The sequence below is a fragment of the Lycorma delicatula genome, chromosome 1 (genome assembly GCF_047948215.1).
Source record: "Lycorma delicatula isolate Av1 chromosome 1, ASM4794821v1, whole genome shotgun sequence".
Taxonomy (NCBI): Eukaryota; Metazoa; Arthropoda; class Insecta; order Hemiptera; family Fulgoridae; genus Lycorma; species Lycorma delicatula.
Window position 1 is genome coordinate 158,089,471 of NC_134455.1, and position 21,036 is coordinate 158,110,506.

Here is a 21,036-nt window from a genome sequence, read left to right on the forward strand (position 1 = left end):
TTCTTCAAAAAAAAAAAAATGTTAATATTACTTACTATATTACTAAATTACCATAATCAATATAGTTACATATTTTTCATTTTACAAATCTCTTGAAAATATATGAAAATCCGAAAGAGGTCTACTGATCAAGAAAATTTAAAAAAGTTTTTGAAATAAAATTATTAAAAAATGTACAAGTAGATACGATAAAACGGCCATAGAAAATAAATTTAATTTTTTAAATCTTTATTTTAACAAGTAAAATTTTATGAAAAACTTAATTTATTAAAAACGTAAAATAAAAAATCTAAGATTTCTAGTTTCCCACTTCAATTTTTCTTTAAAAAATAATCTTAAATTTAATTACATTGATTAAAATACATAGCATTTATACAAACAACAAATAAAAATCATTGTATATCTACAAAAATAACGAGACATTTTTGTGTGGTCTTTCTGGTTATGATTTCAATTTTTACTTATGAATTTCTCTTTTTAAATATTACTGAAAATAAAATAAAAATATATATTTTGATATATATCAATATATATATTTTAATTTTCTTCAGGAGATAAAAAACCATCTGCATAAAAATCTCAGCAGATTTTCAGATTTGAATTTTTTGTTTAGTTAAGACTTTTGGGGGATGGACTATTATACATGCGATACGAAAGATGTGATGTGGGTGTGACGATCACGGCAGAAAGTTTTTAAGACAGTCATTTAAAAAAAAATCCATATTATTAATTTTAATATATTTCAAATATTTAGTTTTTTATTCCTTTTCTGGTTATATTCTAAGTTATAATATAAATATATATTTTTTTAAATGTCTAACATTTGATCCATGTACAAACTTGGAAAATATTGTCACAAGTTATTCCTTTAACCTTATAATTTATTAAATAATTTAACTCTTTAATTTTTTTTTTTTTTTTTTTTTTTTTTTTTTTACCAACTATGTTTATTTATTGACTCATTTTTTATTTAATAATTATGTTATTTACATGAAAGATAGATATTAAAATATTTTATAACTTTCACCTCTTAGAAGTTAACATTAAAATAGAAAATTAATCTTTTATTACAGTTGTACATGAATAGTTTCTTCTAATTTAATATTCCGTATAAAAACCTACTTCTTGGAATACTAAGAATGCCTTATCTTATGTTTTGATTCTCTGAAAATTTTATTAGCGTAACATTTGCTAAAAATTATTAGTAGTTTTACGTTGACGTTTAAAAAATATATATATGTAGTGTTGAAAAAGTTACTTTTTATTTTTTATTTAATATATTTCGTATTAAATACCTTTAAATCTTAACATAACCTATTTCTTTCTAATTAAATCATTAGTAAATATTTAATCTACCCATCTGATTTTCACTTATGTCGAATATAACTTACTTGATATATCGGTTATTTTTCTCCCTTGTTAATAAAATATCTGTAATAATGTTTCAAATTACAAAATTTATAAATAACGAAAATTTACGAAAAAAAATCACTAAATTATCGTTTAATCTGAAAATCTAGCTTCATTAAGTTTTAGAATCACATTTAGCTTGGCGTCAAAAAAATTCATAAGACGGTTAAAAATATTCTCCTAACCTTATCTTAAAAAAAAGGAAAACATAGCGTTAAGGCATATAAATTTATTTGTAAAATGTTTAAAATAAGTAAAAATTAAATTAAAATATTTAGATTTAATATCGCAATAGAAAATTAATTTCTTTAGAATTTTAATACATCAATATATTTTGTAAACATAATAAAACCCAAAAGCGGATAAATATTATATTGTTAAATATATGAAAAAACTGACAAATCTTATTTAGGAATATAAGTGAATTTTTTTTTTTTTTTAAATATAATTTAACATGGGATAATTAATTACTGAAAGACTTAGTTTATTTAAAGTTTTATCGGCTCAAATTTATGATAAAATTGCAAAAAACTAAACATTTCATCTTACTTCATGAAAAAACTACAAAAGCTTGTTTTATAAAGAGAACATTATAAAACAATCACTATAAATCACTACGTATAGTGTATATTTATATGTTTCATAACTAAAAGGTTAAAATCGACCTGGTGTAGATCACAAGACTATCTGAAAAATCGCATTTTTTCTTTCAAGAATTGGTTCTGTTCTTACTAGAGAAAGTAAAAATGAAGTGATTTCCTTTTCAGAAAACTAAATCTCAGGAAAAGCAATTTTGATTTGTAACTATTGCATCTTAAGGAAATTAAATGCCTAGTAGGCATAACAAAGACTGGAACAAATAGCATAAAGGAACTCGTTAATTTGCCTCTTTTTTGGAGAAACAACGCAACATAAATCATACCAATCTAATCGATAGGAGGAATAAAATATATGACAAATTCATCCATGTTTATAGATAGAAATTTTTAGTAGTGCGGTTGCACTATTTTTTATTTATATTCTTGTTAAGCTTTTTAACGAGCCCCTTATTTTTAGAAAACAGCAAAAATACTGTAATCTTTTCTAAGGAATTAGTAACTTTGCCATTTTCAAATCATGGAAATTTCAACATGACAATCAAAAGGTTTTGTCATCTTTATACAAAAAGTAAACAGTAAAAGTACAGTTTTGCCATCTGTATACAAAAAAGTTTTGTAAACAGATGGCAAAACGTTTTCGAAATTTCTACCTCTTTTGTTTTAATAACAAATATCTATTTTCTCATAATCAGTAAACAGTTTAATAGAGTGTTAAACAGTTCAATATTCTGTTTCACGACAGAAAATAATGCATTGGGCTTATGCTTTACATCATTTGTTCCTATTTTTCTTAATATTGCAAAGCAGTTAATTCACTTGAGTTGAAAGTAATATCAATAAGAACTGCATTTTCTGAGATCAATAATGTTTATGTAGTTTTAATTGTTTTTTGAATATATGATTTTTTTACGACCATTTTAATTTTGTATAATATTTATAATACATTTTAAAAACTAATGACGATACTAACGTCTATAATATTCAATATTTTTAACATATCTTTTATTTTTTAGTCATTGTTCGTTGTCGAATCCGAGATCAATAGTTAATAGAAATCAGTTTGCTAACTATTTACATTAAATTGCCTAAACTCTTTTGAGGCCCTTCTTGCGAGGAGATTGGAGGTAGAACTGGAGAAGAGTGGCGGGCTGTCCCCGAGGCAGTTCGGATTCTGCAAAGGACGGTCTACGGTGGGTGCAGTTATGCGTGTTATGCAGTTAACGAGGGAGGCAGCTGCGGGCACAAGACATACCCGGATAATCCCTCTGGTGATTTTAGCGGATATTAAGAATGCTTTTAATAGTGTTATCTGGAAGATAATATTAGATCAGTTGCTGACGAGACGAGTGGCTCCCTGCCTTGTCAGGATAATCCAGGAATATCTGGCAGGTGGGGAGGATTACAGCGGATGGCAACTAGGTCATGCGCATGGAGCGAGAGGTGCTCTAGGGTTCAATACTGGGCCCCCTCTTATGGAACGTTGTGTATGATGGCCTTCTTGGCATTAGTGTCCCTGAAGGGATAGAATACTGGCATATGCTGACGACCTTGTGGTGGTGGTGATCGGGAAGAAAAAAAAGTATTACTTAATTTAATTATATTAAATTTAATGGTATTTGTTTGAAAGGAATAAATTCAAGGGACACTAATAAGTATTCACCTTTAATGATAACATATTATTTATCATTAGTACCCGATAATAATACAATGGACGACTGGTTGTCAGAATGCATTGTTTTACATTACCAGAGTAAAATAACATGCAGATTGTAGTATATAAAAGAATGTATGTGTTAATTGATCAATTGACCCGATTGACAAAAATATTGAAAATACATTTATAAATTAATATAGGCTCTATTTAATTATTTAAAATCGAATCATTCTAATTCAGAAGAATAAAAACGATTGCCATGTGAAATGTTAAAATTAAATTCTACGAATATTTATTAAACATGTGACTAATGAATTGCCACTGTGTATTTAGTATTATTTATACATAAATAAAATATACAAATTTAATAAAATGTAATAAAAAAATCCGTGTATGTAATAAATTACTTCACTATAAAAAGGGCTACATTATTTTTTTTCTTTACACGAACTATCTCAGTCTTTTGTATCGGAATGACATGAAAAATATTTGAGATAGTAGAAGTAGTACATACAATACGCTTAGTTGTTATATGTTTACGGATAGTTTGAACATTAATAACTCGGTTGATAATAACTGTGTAAACTTGAAAGGAATCTTATTTTATTTCCTAATCAGTCTTTTTTTAACCAACTCTCTTTTAATTTCACTAATCTTCATGAAAATAGTGAATATAAATTTAAAAAGAGATTTTAACCAGTTACTAACGTATATAGGATTTTAAAAAAAAAATGAACTGATTTCTTCGTTGTTAGTAAGAAACTATGATTTTACTTTCCCGACGAATATGATATACTTTCTGTATTAAACAGAAAGTATGGTGAAGATGTCAAAAGTTGGGTATCAGTATTTGTTAATCTTTACGCTTGAGGATCCAACTACTGTAGTTCATCTAGACAAAAAACATATGTATGTATGTGCTTAAAGTATGTGAATCACGTTGCTTTTGATCTTATATCTCAGAATTGGCCAAACCAATTTCTTCAAATTTGGCTCAAATATGCCAATATTTGGGGAATTGTGTATGATTTTTTCAAAATTTGTAGAGGTAGCAGGGGCATATCGCCTCTGCTACATTTTTTTTTTCAGGGACATTCTAAATAAAATTTTATTAAAGGAAATTTCCTTACCTTGCATATATACGTACCAATTATCCTAATAATGTTTTTCCAAAACATCAACCCCCCCCCTCTTAAAATTGAAATGTATGTTTTTCGTTCTTTTGTTCTATCATCGTTTGGTTTAAATATTTTTAAAAATATATTGAAAGTTTATACTTCATATATAGAGCTATCAAGAAATGTCTATTATATTTTTTTTAATTTATATACCCCGTACCTAAAATGCAGAAAAGTTTTTGAAAATTTTATTTTTGTTATTTTACCATTTATTGAAGCTGGTGATAGAGAAAAATTACGTAAGTTAATTTATTGAGGTTAAAAATGAATATTCTTTGAAAAGATTACATATAATTTTGTTCCATACATCTAAATATATATTTTTTTTTGTTTTTTTTTCGCTCTAACTCTTAATTTTTATTATTCAAATTTTTTCATTACTTTTGTAAAAGTTACACTTTAGTTTTTCAATATTTTTAAGTAATCTCCCACGCAGAAGATTTTTGGTAAGCTTCTACGGTAATTAATTCATCAGTCGAAAAAAAATTATTCACTTTTAAATATTTTATTTTTTACATTTTTAAAAATAAAAATTACACCTTTATGTTTGAATTTCAGAAACTTTCTGGCGAAGCCAGAGAGATTTTGCAATGTAAAACTATGCAAGATATTGTATGACTTGACCGGCTTAGCCAGGAAAGTCAAGCAATACGAGTTCATGGCCAGCTTTTTTTATGCACATTTATTTCTTACTATTTGTGAATTTAAAATAATAGGGTCAGTAGGTTGTAAATGCCGTGAAAATCGAACGTCATCACTGTTGTCCAAAAGGTTAATTGCCAGAACATGGATGATTATTGAATATTGAATGATACATTGAATCAAATCTTCTGCGACTGTATTTATGTTGAGGTTTCGAGTATATTTTTAATGTAACAAGGCGAATCAATGATGGTGACTAAAACTTTGGATTGAAATCGTTTTAATACACTTATGTTAGATTCTGTTGATGTGTGTACTTTTATTAATTAGTAATAGTTTTTAATTATTAATTATTACACTATTAATAGTTTAGACTACATTGAATTTGATAGTGATAGATAAAAAAATTAATAACAATAAATTAATTAATAATAATTATTATTATTAATTATAATAATTATTTTAATTTTTTTTAAGTAGTTAATGTAAAGGTCAGTGGAAATTTTAGAAGGAAAATTTTTTAAAAATATTTGTTGAACTATCCGATACATAGGTAAGTAAATCAATAAGAGTGCATTTTTTTATTTACACTTCATTTTTAGAAGAGAATTTTACATCAAATAAATACTAATAGTTTGAAAACGAACTCAATAATTAGAATATTTTATTTAATGTTGTGTTCTTTCTTAACAAATTTAGTTTCAAATAATGAAATTCTGTATGTTTTTTCCCCTGCGTCTATTCTTAACTGGCAGGAAATGACATTTATAGATAGATCAGATTCTTCTTTGTAGTACAGCTACAGTTTAAGATAAGGGTATAAACTTGGGTTGTCATTTTATTCCATTCTCACATGATTTGCAAATACAAACTAATACTCGTATACATAATTCCGCTAAGTACACAAATTTGCGAATTTAGTCAAAGTGTTTGCTAAGGCTAAAATTACTTTAGATGACACTCGAATGCTCATAGGTCATTGGTTATTCTATATTCCGATATTCTCTTAATCACACACTTACAGTTGACCGGTTTCTTTTTAAATTTATCACCAACTGTGCAAGAAAAGCTTTACACAGTAATAAAATCTTTTACTTCCAATGTAATACCAGGAAAATTTCTAATAAAATCTGAAATTGTAGTTTTTACTTATGATCATCATTTTTCTTATAGAAAATAGATTTCATTGGTCTTAGGGGTGTAGAAAAAATAATAAACAAATAACAATATGAGTTTACTACAATGGAAATCGTTTGATGCAACAAAATAGATATACACATAATCATCCAAATTGTAATTAGTGGCCTTCTAATACATAAATAAATAATAAGAAACAACTTTTTTTACTCATATGGAAATAATTTTTTGTTAAAGAAAAATAAAAAGAAAACAAAGAAATAATTATTCTCAAATAAAATTTAACATTTTCTCTACATAAATACAAAGAGATTGTTTTTAGGTACCAATGAATAAGAAAAAAATTGACTGATTGTTTAAAAAAAAAATTCCCGCTCTTTGTGTAGAGGTTAACCATAACCATCAAGCACTGATCAATTTTAAAAAGACGTTATTGTTGATAAACGTATTATTTCTTTTAAAAAAGTATTAAGAGCAAGAGCGCTTTCAAAATCGTTAAAAAAAATTTTCTGAAACTAAAACCAACTTAAAAATAAATAAATAAATAATAATAATAATAGTAATAATAACAAAGAAATTGAACACTAAAAACAAAAAATTGCGAATAAGCTGTGGTATTTTTCAAGAAGATACATTCAGCCTGTTATGGTTCTGCTTAGCGCTTAATTCATTGTCTACTCTCTGCAGTATTGATAGAAAACAGTGAACATGGCTTCAATGTTAGATGAACGGAGAAAAACTGTATTCCAGTAACACACCTTCTACGTATGGATGACCTGAAATTATTTAGTTATACAAACTATTATGAATAACAAAACCTTCTCAAAAAAATGTCCGTAGGAACTTTTGAATTTAGAAATGCTACATTCAAAACATAAGCAAAGGAAAACTGAGAACACTGCATATAACTAATGAAAAAAATATATGGGACCAGTAGATGTCTATAATTACTTACGGTGACAACAAAATAGAGGGATGGATCACATGTAGATAAGTGGTGAACTGAAACAGAGATTTAAAAATCGAATGAATAGAATAGTTAAAACAACATTTAACAGCCGTAACCTCACGAAAGTCATCAATCCATACTCCTTCAGAATAATAAATGGTCTAGGACATAGCTTGAGGTAGAAAGGAAGATCTGATTAATATTGACACTAAACAACAAATTACATTCAAATGCAGCAATAGAAAGACAAAACGTACTAACAGCAGTCGGAGGACAAGGAAGAATTGATCTGGTAAACCTGCACACTAAACAAGTCTACGGACTGAAAAAATATTTTCACCGAAGAAGTCAAGAGTCAGTACTACATAAAACGTAAAAAGAAGCAGATGAAGTATATACACCACTAGATTTCAGTACAGAATTACCAGCGCATGAACCGAAGTGAAATCAATAGGCAAAGACAGAGAAAGTCTGGAGTAGAAAAGCCTACATGAATGACATCCTACGAAAGTCGAAGCAAAAGGAATAAATAAAACCGCTAGTTAATAGGACTAAAAAGAGGAATATTGTTTCCAGAAACTGAAGATTTCATAATGGTGATTCAAGATCAGGTAATTAACACAAATAACTATAAAATAGTATATAACCAAAAAAAAAGAAAGAAAGAAGATGACAAATGCAGAGTATGCATGAAAAAACGGAAACGATCCTGCATATAATCGCAGGGTGTGAATAGCTACGCTAGTCAGACACCTTAATCACTCGGCCATGAGTGCCTAGTGAAAAGCTTCCGAGGTGAGTACACCAAAAGTCATAATAATGTGGCAAAAGTATTGCATTGGGCACTGGTAAGAAAATATACAAAGAAAAAATTTGAGCCATATTATAAATAAGAATCTGAATAAGTAATAGAAAACGAGGAAGTCAAAATATATTGGGACAGAACGATAATAACAGATAAACGACAGTAAGTAGACCACATATAAGAGTATATGAAAAGAAAACACTCCTGATTTTTACAGCTGTACCCAACACAACAAACATAGAGAAGACGATAGAAACGAAGAAAGTAAAATACAAATTGGAGATCAAGAACCAAATCAGTAGCTATCAAAAATAAACCAGTAGTAGGCCAAAAATCAAAAATAAATCAGTATCTGGCCATATCAGTAGTTAATATACCAGTGGTGAAATCGATATACCACAGAAGACCATCATAAGCTTGAATAAGGTAATAAAAAAAATAACGCGTGTTGAACGATGCAGAGAGCCGCACTATTGTCCACAGCCAGAATTGTACGTAAGGTACTTGCCGGAGATGTGTACACATAATTTACAGCATTGGTCAAAAAATACTCGCTTTAAATTAAAACACCACCTGTTACCAGGGCGTGCGATAGGTAAATAATAATAATAACAATAACAATAATATTAATTATAAGATGAAAAGAAAAATATAACAAAAAATACAGGTTTCTAGGAGTTTTAATCTTAATAATCATATGATAATTTTGATAATTGTTTGTACTCCGATAAAATCCTACTTCGATAAAAATAATAACTATAAAAATTAAAGTCAATAGAAGAAAAATTCAATTAATATTTCCATTTGTAAAATATTAAATACGTTGGATATTCACATACATATAAAATCACATTTTAACTATTTATTTAAAAAATAACTTACATATCTAACAGTTTCCGTTTAATTTCTTTTTAGCCTCTAACCTCACCTTTTAAATTATTATCCTTGAAAATTGCTGTTCCAAGTACACTACTCGTGAGTTTATTGATGGTTTTATTTCGACTGGAGATATAGTTACTATGAAAATTCACTCACTGAAAAAAGAAAAAAATCAAAGATAAGAAAATTTTTATTTAAATAACTTTATTAATATGATTTAAGCTTAGATGAAAATATATTACAAACATACAGATTAATGTGTTAATTTTGTTTGTTGTTATAGAGTGTGTCCTGTTATTTCAAACAAATATGCATCTATCTCAGATCTCAGATAACCAATAAAGTGTATCACTTTCTTCTTGATTCTTAGCAACTACGAATCCCAGACAAATAACGAACTGATCGATCTACCAGGGAAACGTTTTTATTCGATCTCTATAGGACAATTGATCCGTTTCGACTACATGTGCTTCATGAAATAGTTTGTTAAGTAAACGTAAGAATGTGGGACGGTCAAAACGTTCATTGTATTCAAGAATAAATTTTATCTCATTAAAAATACTGTATTTATTTAGAAACAGAATTATATTCTATAACCCGCTATTTTAAGGTATGGTGAGGCCATCATTTTTTCATTTGCGTTGGAGTTCTCCAAATTGATATCACATTTCTTCCTGTTCTTTTTGTGATGATCCATTTATTCCTTTTGAAGACTATTACGTACCAGTTTATCTAGTCTTCTTGAGAATGTACGCTATGCGGTATTGTGGCGGTAATTCAAATTTATACAACCATTTTGGTTGATTATGAGGCAAAGAATTATAAACAATTTACACTGTTTTTAAATATCTTACATTATTGTTTGAATTTAGTTAATTTGCTGATTTCACTGGTAAAAAGATTATTAACCAATTAAATTTGTGGAATCTATTATAATCTCTACCTCAGTATTTTGGAGTATAGTAGGTATATATTAATAAAATTATATTTTTGAATTTTATTTTTGTATTATTGTATTTATTATTGTTTTTAGGTATAGTTTTGGCTACGTTAGCTCCCATAGGGTTCCCCACAAATTTCTCTTTAATTTACGTCCTTTTGTCTTTTATAGCTTTTACAAAAGAATTCATAAATTTTTAGCATCTACTGTCTAGCCCATCTAATAACAATTATTTATGAAAGATGAATTTTTTAGCGAACCAATTATTCCAAATACGACTGATTAAAACCCAGAAACATCTGGATAAAATGCAGAGAAGCTGCAACACCGCCAAAGAAATGGGAATAATAATAATAAGTCTTCTATGTATTAAAGAGAAATAGAACGATGTGAACACTGAAAAGCAAATAAACTTAAACAGTCTAACATTGCTGAAACTGAATAATACAAGTAAAATAGTTGCATACAGCTGTGATTTTTTTTACCAGTGAGAGTAAAATACTATGACTGAAGAAATCGTATTCTTAGAAAAATCTATCTCTACTTATGTTAAAAATAATTGATATTATTTTTTTGGTGTTTTATTTATTCGGGATACTTAAAAAAGTATTTCTTCTCGATTGGACAATGGGTACGTTGAAATAATTGTAATATATACCGTTACTGTTGAGGTTATTTGGAGTGATCTTGATTCAGTGCATTCGAGAAAAACTTACAGAACATGTTTTTTTATTAATATTTAATATGAAAGAATGGTTTGCAAGCAGTCTGTGTAACACGGTTATTATTTTTTTATTACTTATCTTTCTCCTGCCAATTTCAATGATTCTTGATGATACACAAATTTCTTACTATTGTGTACTGGCCTTCAAAAGAGAAACATAATGAAATCATTCACTTAAACTGATAGATAAAAACTAAGTATACTAATAATAAAAACTAAGCAGACTCCCAGTAGTTATTAACTAAAAACGATTACGTAGTCTACTATTGTTTATTCTTTCAACACTATTATTTATGTTACTTAGATATCGTTATTGGGTCGTGCTGATAATTTAACATTTTTTCCTCCGTGTCCAAATACAAGGTTGTAAAAAAATAATTTGTAACGAACTGCTATAAGCAAAAACTAACTTTTTTCATGAGTGATGGATTTTAAATTAACACAGGTTAAGTTTTGTTCATATGAGATTTAATGAGATTAAAAAAAAAAATTTGTCTCGATAACTTATATATCTTATTAAATTTTCCAATTTAAAAATTTTAAATTAAAAAATATTATTGTTTGTTCATTTATTAATAAATAATTTTCATCTTGTTTAAATGAGGCAAAACAATGACCTTATGAGCATCAGTGCATGGCAAGTTTTTAACTTTATTGATTTTAAAACCTTAAACTTTATATTACAACTGTATTATAAAATATTATTACAACTAAATAAAATCAAAACGTATTGTTCTGGATATGACGCACTTTTTATCTTCAACCATCTTAAACTGAATTAGAAAATCCATTATTTCAAAATGACACGGACAGCCTTTAGAAAATTTCACGGTTGAATTTATTAATAAATTATTTCTACAATTGTTTTACATTTTGTTATGATTATATATCAGAAGATATAAAAGCTGACACAGACTTGGATGAATAATTCTCAGATGTTGACAGGGTGATAGCTGAGGAGGGATTTTGTGCTTTAGATGTGAGAAATTTCTACTTCTTTCCATAAGAACATCCATTTTACATATTATTTATGCCTTAAATATTTTGCAATGAAATGAAATTTCTCTCGTCCATACCTACTCACATTTTTAGAATTTAGTTGTGTTAAAGTGTAGCAAAATAGAGTTGTCTTGTTTTCATTATTGCTTATACCATGGAATCATTTAATTAATAATATGATTTTGTTTTAACGGATTCGCATGGCTTAGCCAATAGAGAAGAACAAGGCGATAGAAAAAACAAAATTTCATAAGAAAACTTCCTTTCTTCTGAAAAAAAGAAAATTAGAATAATCGTTTTATTAATTATATATACCATTCGGAATAAGTCTAATTGCCGTTAATTTTAAGCGTCATGTCTCTTTAAACGTATACTTAACGAACTTGGTAGAGCAAAAAGCTTGCTTCTTAATGAATTAAACCTAAATCTTTAATCCTAAATCATTCCCCCATTAATATGGAGAAAATGAAATATATATATCGCGCGCGCGCACACATCATCATACATTTTCACATCTTATTTATTTCAAGATGAATAATTTTAGTAAGTTTCGTTCGTATTATTATTTTAAGACACTCCTGCTGTAACTGACGATCATCTGCCATCTGAATCCTAAAAAACTTTGTGCCTAAAGTCATATAAAACCTAAATATGGTCGTACTTAAAAATGTATATCGTGGTAAAGAATGGCCTCAGCCATATTCTAAAATATGTTTGGAACGAGATGAAAACAAAATATATAAGTCATTGTTTCTACTGAAAGAATTTATAAATTGTTTATTTTTCTTCATGCGATTTAGATTTAGTCTTTCGTACAGCTGTGACACATGTATTTAAATCTATTGGTCAAGCATTGCCAGTTGCAGTTATTTTCTTTTGAGAGTAATTATCCTAGTTGTAAAGCCAGTTCCTTTAGTAAAAAGTGTGAGGGTATCGATTTTAGGGCTTAATTCTAATCCGTTTCGATGGGCTTGGCATATTGATATGATACAGACAAATGATACATGGCATATCTGGATCATTGAACATGACAACGAAAGACTAATTTGTTCCTCATTTTCCTTTTAATGTGAGATATTTTCTAACTACTATTACGAGAATACGGATTTGCAAGTTTAAAAGATTATAAATATATTATCTCAAGTCGCAAAAAATCCTTAAAATTTCGGAACTTATCGTATTAAATCAACTTTTAATTTTAACACAACACTTTTGCATTCCATAGACGGTTTAGCTGTACTGCTAGATTTATAGTAATTGTAAGAAATTTAAAACTTCAAACAACACCAAAAATCAATACAGTATCAATTACAATACTGATATTTTATTGAATGTATGATATCAGATATTTGATTTTGATTGAAAATAGTTAAAAATCTAAAAACCTAAAATGAAATACTCTGTTATGAAACGTGAAAAAACAGAAACTCATTCAAAAACCACAATGCAAGGTTATTATGAATTACTAAAACGGAAATTTAAGTTACTTTGTGATTCACAACTCATACTTATTTTTACGGTTTTATATGCATGTTCTTTTTGAAGGACTACTTTAACTAAATTTTTAACAGTTCATTTAATCATTTTATAATTTGTTACAATTAATACTGCTTATAATTTTGTCACTGAATGTGATAATGTAAATGTTCTGTATATTGTATTCTGTTTGCAAGTATTCTGTATATTTGTGCGTTATTAAGTGCGTTTTTATTATGTCATTATTTTTGTTTTAAATGAATGAACTGTCCGTAAACTAATAAATACAACAATTTTCATTATATATAAAATAATTCGTAAAGTATTTACAAAAAAAAAAAATTAATTGTATGAATTCCATTGTAGTTATATTACATAATGTTACTACAATTTGACTGTCACAGGGAAGGATATGTACTCGTATTCCAATTAATGTAGGAGGTCGACACGGATGTCCTTTATCACCTATTCATTTTAATGTATATTTAGATAATTCAATAATTTTATGAAAATTGCACACATTGTTACATATGAATTTAAAGGATGGAGGATATTTAAACTAATTTCTCTTTATAAATGAAATGATTATATTGGGAAAATCTTAAGAATAAATTTTAATGTTGGGTATTACTATCGTAATTCATCTAAATTAAACCTCGCTGTTATTTAATTTAAAGATGTTACTCTTTCAAATTGTGATCAATAAGATGGTGTCATTCATTAGAAAATTATTGTAATGTGATTCATAATAATATTATAATAAAATTAATTTAAGTATTGTAGATAAATTTAGAAGATGTAAGCACAAGAAATGTCATATATGCAGTCATAATTGTACCCACATAGAGAATATTATAATATTTTTTCTTTTTCAGTTTAGCTTGGAAGCTTACAGAGCGAAAACTGGAAAAACAAATTCCAAACTAGTGAGTATGTTTGCTTCTAAGTAGAGATTTAAACAACTCTCCGTAGTTAAGAAAATAATTTTTAAAAAAAACTGATTTCAGTTGTAAATAAAGGACATGATAAATAGGAAAAACAAGAAAAATACAGGAGCTCGTAATAGGTCGATGATCCGTAAATGATGAAAATTATAATGATTTATAAAGGAATGACTTATTACTGACGATTTCCCTACATTATTAGAGGAAAAAAGGACTTTTTGAGAAAAAAAGGGTTTGACATAGCTTCCTCTGCCAGAAGTTGCAGTTAAGTTGCTGTGCACACAGAAATTAGAACAATTTATTGTAATTTTATTAAAATACTCAAAAAAAAAAAGAAAATTAGTTCATGCAGTTATAATGATTTCTGTTATATGAAATGATCAAAGCGATTATTATATCATACATATTATTTTTTGTGCTATCTAATCAGTTAAAAAAAGGTTGTTTTAGTCTACTATGCAAAGAACACCTCATTATGATTACAACATTATGGCGAAGTGAATGGTTTAATCATTAATTAAATTAATTAAGTAAGTTCTTTAGATGAGCACAGAAAATTCACAAAAACCTCCTGAATACGTAATACGTGTAGTAAGTTTTTTTTAGAAATTACTGTAAACGAATTCAATAAATATTACCTCATATCCATCCACAACTTTCTGGTTCTACTTTAACTCAGAAACTACAATTCACAAGATCTTGTTGAGATACTCTATTCTGAGAAGTTTTATTAATTAAACCCTAATAATTGAAATAAAAAGAAATAAGGGAGTTTAGAAACAGAAAAAAATAACTAAAATCGAAAGTATCTATATATTTAAAACGGAATTAAACAATCTTGGATATGTCTTGATATATAACGGGTTTAACCCCCTTCACAAAAAGTTACTTTATTGCTTATTGGTTTGATTTTTAATGTAATGTTTGAAACTGGTATAAGTCAACAGTTTCAGTAAAACAATCACATACTTGTAAAGTTTAATAACAGCCGCTTATAATTGATACACTAATTATAAATGACTTAATTATATATATATATATATATATAGTATATAGTATATATAATATATATATATTATATAATTATACAAAGTTATAAATGATTATCAAAACTTCAAAGAATATATATGTGGAGTCCATGATATCATCACAAGATCCCCGAAAGAGGTCATCCTGATGGGTGACCTTAATTGTAAGACCGTAGCGCAGACAGTTCTTATACGAATAGAAGAGGCGATGTCCTGAGTTGATGATGTCTACTGGTTTGTACTGCTTAAATGATCAGACGCCGACATTTGAAGCGAGGGGGCATCAGTCCGTGCTGGACTTGACCACCTTGGGTGGAGGCTAGGACCACTCCAGGTGCAGCTGGAGGATCCTGCGGGACAAGACTGCCAGGAACCATTTTGCCACGATGTTAGAGATCGAAGACCCCTGAATAGAGCAGTTGGAGTGCAGGGGCCACCGAGATTGAGTCGGAGAATGTTGCAAAAGTTGTAGGCAATGTCGCAAGACAGCTGACAGATGGTCGAAGGCTATCACCTGAAGTTCTTCAAGAGATTATAATACAGGAGATTGCTCAAATATCAAAGTCAGTGTATTGGTAGACCGAAAATATTGCTCAGCTTAGGAGGAACCTTCAGCGGTTGCAACCCATAAAGCAGCGGTTGAGAATGGCTGGTGGTGAAGAGTATGAAAAGGCCACCAGGAGTTATCTCAATGCTAGACGCATTCTGAACTACGAGATTAAAAAGTCAAAATAGATGAAATGGCGGGAGTTTTGTGGTGAACTCGACGCGGATACGTGGGGGCCGACCTGTCGGGTTGCAATGACGCGGTTTGGTAGGCGATTACCCGTCCGATTATCTGTCTGCTTCTAGACAGATATCTAAACTCTTCAATAAAGAGGAGAGTGGCTTAACCGATATCGTAGAATGTGTTCGTAAGAGATTCACGCAGGAGGAGGTAGTCAAAGCGATTCATCTGCTGCGTGAACGCAAGAGCCCCGGACTTGATGCTGGCTACGGTCTTAAAAGGTCTAGCAAGCAAAGTGTCCTGGGAGCTGACCAACATTGCAAATTTCGGTCTTGAGACCAAAAGCTTTCCCAAGTGTTGAAAGGATTCAAGATTGGTCTTCCTTCCGAAATCTGCTGAAAACGTGCCTAATGTTGATTATAGACCACTATGTTTAATTAACAACAAGTCAGTACGACTTCTGGAAAGGACGGTCGACAGTGCAGGCTATTCAGAAACTGGTCAGCTAGGCTGCTACGGACAGAAGGGATACCTAGAGGACCAGGAAAATACCCACGATCATTATGCTGGATGTATAATGGTAGCAGACCCGTTCGGGTCTGCTACCTGGGATTCAATAATGACAGCGCTAGCGAGGAAGGGAAGTAGTCCCTATCTAAGAAGATAAATAGCAGAGTACTTGACTGAGAGGTGGATTGAGGCCGAGACATTGGGAGGTAAATTAAGGTTCCAAGTCTTTGGCGGGGTGCCTAAGGGGTCAGTCCTGGGCCCCCTATTATGATTATTGGTGTACGATGGGATTCTTAACTTTCCCATGCCGATAGATACCCAATTAGTGGCGTATGCCGACGATCTCATAGTCTTGGTGAGTGGCAGGACGGAAGCAGATTTAGAGGAAAGTTGCAATATAGCGTTAACTAGTATTAGTAACTGGATGGTTAATCAAGGGCTGGAACTTTTTCCACAGAAATGTATGTTCATCACACTAACGGGGAGAAGACTTATTGGCGGAATACACCTGAGACTAGGTGATCAATCGTTGCAATTCCGTTAAAACATTAAATATTTCGGTGTCAGGATTGATGAATCCTGTAAGTTTACGCAACACATTATTGACTCTTGCAAGAGATCTGAGAAGACTTCTAAGTCGCTGAACATGCTGCTTTCTACTCAATCTGATCCGAGAGCATCCAAGAGAAGATTAATAGTGTTTACAGTTATGTCTTCTGTTCTGTATGTTGCACCGGTTTGAGGCGCCGCCGTAGATGTTAGAAGAAATTTAACTCGTCTTCAAAGTTTACATCGCCGTACGTTGTTGGCCGTGATATGTGGATATCGGACCGTTTCATATGACGAAACCTGTTTGCTAGCTTTAGCCCCGCCAATTCAACTGCAAGTGAAAGAATGGGGAAACTTGATGCGATGAATGCTACGAGAAATTCCTGGAAAATGAAATGGATGACAGATGGAGGTTCTGATTGGATCAGGCAGCTAATTACAGACATAGATCTTGGCTAAATAGGGGTCATGGCGAAACGAATTTCTTCATGACACAAATGTTAACAGGTCATGGAACTTTCGAGTATTATTTGCGTAGGTTCAGCAGACGTAGTTCGCCCTGCTGTATGTATTGGAGTAGGGTGGATATTGCGGAATATACAATCTTTGAGTGTGAGGAATGGCGCGTTTTACGTAGGCAGGCTAGCCCGGATGGGCTCCAGCCAGAGACTTTAATATCTTTTATTTTGACATCAGATGAAAATTGGAGGGCTTTTAATTTATTTTCCACTAAAGTGCTACGCAACAAAGTCGAGAAGGGGCAACGGCGTGGATTTTAGAGTTGGGGAAGGGCGGATAGCTCTGGTCGTGAGGGCCGGCATGCTGAGGTGTGTCGGTTATGATTATCGACCGGGGACTCCGGGGTCCTTAGGCTAGGATGGGGCAAAATAAAAGACCCGGTTGCTCGTTTGGGGGTTACTTGTTCAAGCCCGGTTTCCCCTGCTCAGTGGTTAGAGGCGTGAGGCATTAAAGAGTATAGACCGAGACCCGGTCTTCGGGCAGGAGCTCGGGAACGACATAGTCGGGTCCGATACACCTCTTCTCGGAGATTAGAGGCAGGCGATAAAAAAGATCCACCGTGGGAGGGGGTGAACTGCCATGCCGGACGTAATGCCGATGGGTAGGGAGGCCCTCTTAGACTTGAAGGACGCTCTCCTGGGCTGAGCTTTATTTGACTGTATGTTTGGTGCAGGGGAGTAAGGAATAATGAAGAAAAAAAATACCACATGTTAAGTAATGTTAAATTTATTTTATTTGTAAAGCAGGAATATTGTAGAAAATTATTTTCGAATATTATTATACTTATATGTGATGTTAAAACTTTAACGTAAGAAAATGCGATATGAATCAGTTAATCATTCTAGAATTTCATGCACGATATTTTTATAATTAATTTTTATAATGATGAATAACTAGCGTATCTAATAAACATCTAAAACGTTTTTTTTTTTTTTTTTTTTTTTTTATTATTTCCATTAATTAACGAAGCAGCCTGCAGTTACTTAATTAATCATTTTATGAGAAACTGGAATATTCATGGGTTAACTAGTACCCATGAACAAGATATATAAAAATGTAATTATATAACTAATTGTACAATAACTTGTTTTTAGACTGTATGTTTTATAATCATTTACTTATATATTATAATCATTTGTTTTTACTTATTATTACATATACGAGGTGTAATCCAAATTTTCTTTCTGCAATACTTTATTTACAATCAGTTCCACATACATAGAAACCATAAGTAAATTTTATTACAAAACAATAACATGAAAGAGAAGTACACATAGAACCCTCTCAAAAAAAATACCCATAAGTAATAGTATGCGTTACATGTATGAAAAGCAACAATGAATATATATAATAATAGAACATAACAGAAATAATAAAAGAATTTGATAATATATAGCGGTAATGACTAACTTAACAAAAAAAATAAAAACAACAAAACAAATTAAGTAACAAACAACATAAAATAATCAATAATCTATAATAAACGATGCAAATCGTTTTCCCATGTCAGACAACGGTGCAGATGTAAGCCTAGGTACTGCACATGGCCAGCACGTGAGATCCAAACACCATCCAGGTTGACTCATAGGCAGTTTCCTCTCCTCATTGCTCACATCACATGGCTTGATTTCATCGGATTAACTTTTTTTAACTTCTAGTTAGCCACCCGCTGATTAGAACCAACTATGATTGCAATTTAGTCATTGTCGACTACCAAAATCGCCGTGTCATCAGAAAACGATGCAACAGTGATGGACATGATCAGGACTAGGAAGATCTGCAGTAAAGGTGGAGTACAAAACCGATCCCAGAACTGAACCCTGAGGAACTCCTGACCGAATGTCAAAGAAGTCAGACAACTCTTGAATATATTTGACCTGGAGAAATCGACAATCCTGGTAGTTACGCAAAACCAAGCAAAACGGCTGAGGCAAGAGTGTTTGTTCAGTAATGGAATGACCACTTCGAAAGCCAAACTGATGATAAGGAATAACATTTTCGCGGACTAAAATAAGCCATAATTTTTGAAGGAAGAGCCTCTCAAAGACCTTAGAGACAATAGTCAACAGACTTATAGGTCTGAACGAAGATACATTGCGCATTGGTTTAGCAGTTACTCTCATTATTTATCCACAAATAAAGATAATTTTTTAATGCTCACGCTATATTTTTGCAGCAGAGTTCGTCTTTTCCCCACGCGATATTTCACTGTCTATAATATATATCAATACTTTCAGTGCTGTAAGACACGTTGTTCAAATTTTCCAGTTTAATAATTAGGAAGTATTTTATTACGCGAGGGCGCTGAATACTCCAAGTAAAGATTTTAAATTTAAATATTAGATCAAATAAGTTGAATACTTTATTTAATAAATTAGTTAACGAAAAGAAAAAATACAGTTAATCTTCAAATAAGTTAACAATAAAATCAAATTTTCACAAAAACTATATTTTAAAAACAAGTTTCAAAGATTAATTAAAAACCGCTTTATTCGGTTATATAGCTAGTATTTTGAGAAAAATAAACAATTATTAGTATTACATTTTCGCATACATTCATATTCTCTTACTTAAAAATTACATTATTATAAATTATATATTATTACTTGACACTTTTGAGAAAGTTTACTTTATCTATACATATAAACGAACATGTCTTCCTGATTCATAATTAACGCCAGCAAAAACTACCTGAGATAAATAGATGAAAATGTTTATACGCGTTTTTCTTACGATGTATGTGCACACTAAGAAAGGACTTTTAAAATTCCGGGTTTAAAGGGTTAAAATGGGGTAACATTAGAGTTTTTATTTTTATTTTCTCTGTAATAAATGAAGATATGAACTTTATTTTCGGTGTGTGTAATCTTCATGTTAATATCTAAAAACGAAATTCTAAATTTTTTTAAATTTAACCTTGAAAGCGGTGAAGAGAGGTAAAATACTTCGAAAAATGATTGCAAATTTTCCACATTTCCGATTACACTAAACGAGATTTTTACTCAATTTGAGCTTACAAATACTCTTCAGATAAATATCTAAAAACTATTTTCGGGTTTTTTTAATTTTAATAATTTAAGGGGTAAAAAACGTAAATTGTTTTTTATACTTTTTCCGTTTTTTTTGCAGCTAATGAATCAATCTTTATGAGATTTGCTACCACAATGATATCAAATGATACCGTACATTACAGTCACAATGACTGTAACGTATGTTTGTAATTCTGATTATTTATTTCACGAGGGAAGCTGTGACAGGAAATCTAAAAACAATTAATTGATCTGATCCTATACTGACCAAAGTGTTGCTCTGAAGAAATTATAATATACTGATAGTTTTTATATATTGAACAGGCTTTAATTTTTAT

At 30.1% G+C, this 21,036-nt stretch overlaps 1 protein-coding gene and 1 long non-coding RNA gene across 3 annotated transcripts in view; one reads left to right on the forward strand and one right to left on the reverse strand.

Moving 5' to 3' along the window:
• LOC142324708 (uncharacterized) overlaps positions 1 to 9,753 on the forward strand; it is a 32,647-nt gene extending 22,894 nt beyond the window's left edge. The window contains exon 3 of the long non-coding RNA XR_012756369.1: positions 9,537 to 9,753. This is a non-coding gene — a long non-coding RNA (uncharacterized LOC142324708). The remainder of the gene's footprint in view (positions 1 to 9,536) is intronic.
• LOC142324692 (synaptic vesicle glycoprotein 2B) overlaps positions 1 to 21,036 on the reverse strand; it is a 241,801-nt gene that overhangs the window by 122,907 nt on the left and 97,858 nt on the right. Inside the window, exon 2 of one of the 2 annotated variants that reach the window (XM_075365595.1) lies at positions 9,303 to 9,408. The exons of the other annotated variant lie outside the window; for it this stretch is intronic. The gene's annotated coding sequence lies outside the window, so the exon portion shown is untranslated. The remainder of the gene's footprint in view (positions 1 to 9,302; positions 9,409 to 21,036) is intronic. 2 annotated transcript variants of the gene reach the window in all.